The following is a 2,786-nucleotide window of genomic DNA, read 5'->3' as shown; positions in this document are numbered from 1 at the left end:
ATAGGATTAGGAGGTAAGGTGGGAATATGTTAGGTGGGGATCCAATGGGGTCCACAGATCCTGAGATGATCCTGTGGGATCCACAGATCCTGAGGTGATCCTGTGGGGTCCACAGATCCTGAGGTGTCAAGGAATTTCATCCCTGCACCAAATAGGCATGAAAAAATGCCTTTGCACACCATTCTGGCATTTAAACGCTGAGGTGATGCATGTTCTGGGCGTTCAACGCCCATGTGAAGCATGTTCTGGGCGTTCAACGCCCATGTGTAGCATGTTTCTGGCGTTGAACGCCAGTTCCATGCTTGTTACTGGCATTCAGCGCCAGCTTTTCTCAAGGCACATTCCTGGCGTTTAAACGCCAGAATGTTGCTTGTTTCTGGCGTTCAGCGCCAGATTCATGCTTTGTTCTAGCGTTGAACGCCAGACAGATGCTTCTTACTGGCGTTGAACGCCAGTCTGTCGTCCCTCCAAGGTGTGATTTTTCTTCTGCTGTTTTTGATTCTGTTTTTAATTTTTATAATTTTTTTCGTGACTCCACATGATCATGTACCTAATAAAACACAAAATAACAATAAAATAAAATAAAATAAAAATTAGATAAATAAAATTGGGTTGCCTCCCAACAAGCGCTTCTTTAATGTCACTAGCTTGACAGTGGCTTGATGGAGCCTCACAGGTGATCAGGTCAATGTTGTATAGTCCCAACACCAAACTTAGAGTTTGGATATGGGGTCTTAACACCAAACTTAAAGTTTGGTTGTGGCCTCCCAACACCAAACTTAAAGTTTGACTGTGGGGGCTCTTCTTGACTCTGAACTGAGAGAAGCTCTTCATGCTTACTCTCTTTTGTCACAGAGGGATGGCCATGTGCCTTAAACACAAGGTAGTCCCCATTCAATTGAAGGACTAATTCACCTCTATTGACATCTATCACAGCTCCTGCTGTGACTAGGAAAGGTCTTCCAAGGATGATGCATTCATCCTCTTCCTTCCTAGTGTCTAAGACTATGAAATCAGCAGGGATGTAAAGGCCTTCAACCTTTACTAACACGTCCTCTACTATTCCATAAGCTTGACTCAATGACTTGTCTACCAATTGTAATGAGAACAAGGCAGGTTGTACCTCAATGATCCCCAGCTTCTCCATTACAGAGAGTGGCATAAGATTTATCCCTGACCCCAGATCACATAGAGCCTTTTCAAAGGTCATGGTGCCTATGGTACAAGGTATTAAGAACTTTCCAGGATCTTGTCTCTTTTGAGGTAAAATTTTCTGAATCCAGGTATCTAGTTCACTAATGAGCAAGGGAGGTTCACTTTCCCAAGTCTCATTACCAAACAACTTGGCATTCAGCTTCATGATAGCTCCTAAATATTGAGCAACTTGCTCTCCAGTCACATCTTCATCTTCTTCAGAGGAAGAATAGTATTCAGAGCTCATGAATGGCAGAAGGATATTTAATGGAATCTCTATGGTCTCTATATGAGCCTCAGATTCCCTTGGATCCTTAATAGGAAACTCCCTCTTGCTTGAGAGATGTCCCAGGAGGTCTTCCTCACTAGGATTTTCGTCCTCCTCCTCCCTTGTGTATTCGGCCATATTGATTACATCAATGGCTTTGCACTCTCCTTTTGGATTCTCTTCTGTATTGCTTGGGAGAATACTAGGAGGAATTTCAATGACTTTCTTACTCAGCTGGCCTACTTGTGCCTCCAGATTTCTAATGGAGGATCTTGTTTCACTCATGAAACTGAAAGTGGCTTTTGACAAATCAGAGACTATATTGGCTAAATTAGAAGTGTTTTGTTCAGAATTCTCTGTCTGTTGCTGAGAAAATGATGGAAAAGGCTTGCTATTGCTCAGCTTATTGCGTCCACCATTGTTAAAGCCTCGTTGAGGCTTTTGTTGATCCTTCCATGAGAAATTTAGTTGATTTCTCCATGATGAATTATAGGTGTTTCCATAAGGTTCACCCATGTAATTTACCTCTGCTATTGCAAGGTTCTCAGGATCATAAGCTTCTTCAGAAGCTGCCTCTTTAGTACTGTTGGATGCATTTTACCATCCATTCAGACTTTGAGAGATCATGTTAACTTGTTGAGTTAACACTTTGTTCTGAGCCAATATGGCATTCAGAGCATCAATCTCAAGAACTCCTTTCTTCTGAGGTGTCCCATTATTCATGGAATTCCTCTCAGAAGTGTACATAAATTGGTTATTTGCAACCGTGTCAATTAGTTCTTGAGCTTCTGCAGGTGTTTTCTTTAGGTGAATGGATCCACCTGCAGAATAGTCCATTGACATTTTCGAAAACTCAGATAGACCATAATAGAATATATCTAATATGGTCCATTCTGAAAACATGTCAGATGGACACCTTTTGGTCAACTGCTTGTATCATTCCCAAGCTTCATAGAGGGATTCACCATCTTTTTGTTTGAAGGTCTGAACATCCACTCTAAGCTTGCTCAGCTTTTGAGGAGGAAAGAATTTATCCAAGAAGGCTGTGACCAGCTTATCCCAAGAGTCCAAGCTATCTTTAGGTTGTGAATCAAACCATATTCTAGCTCTGTCTCTTATAGCAAAAGGGAAAAGCATGAGCCTGTAGACTTCAGGATCTACTCCATTCATCTTTAGAGTCTCACAAATCTGCAAGAACTCAGTTAAAAACTCATAAGGATCTTCAGATGGAAGTCCATAGAACTTGCAGTTTTGTTGCATTAAAGCAACTAGTTGAGGCTTAAGCTCAAAATTGTTGGCTCCAATGGCAGGAATGGAGATGCTT

General features: G+C 41.6%; 1 non-coding gene across 1 annotated transcript; it reads left to right on the top strand.

The window, feature by feature from the left end:
* The first annotated feature begins 2,363 nt into the window (after positions 1 to 2,363).
* Positions 2,364 to 2,467, top strand: LOC127743491 (small nucleolar RNA R71). Its single transcript, XR_008004882.1, has one exon. It is a non-coding gene; the product is annotated as a small nucleolar RNA R71 (small nucleolar RNA).
* The last annotated feature ends 319 nt before the right edge of the window (positions 2,468 to 2,786 follow it).

This window comes from Arachis duranensis, chromosome 10, assembly GCF_000817695.3.
Source record: "Arachis duranensis cultivar V14167 chromosome 10, aradu.V14167.gnm2.J7QH, whole genome shotgun sequence".
NCBI classification, from domain to species: Eukaryota; Viridiplantae; Streptophyta; class Magnoliopsida; order Fabales; family Fabaceae; genus Arachis; species Arachis duranensis.
Note: the sequence above shows the minus strand (reverse complement) of the source record. Positions and strands in the feature narration are given on the sequence as shown.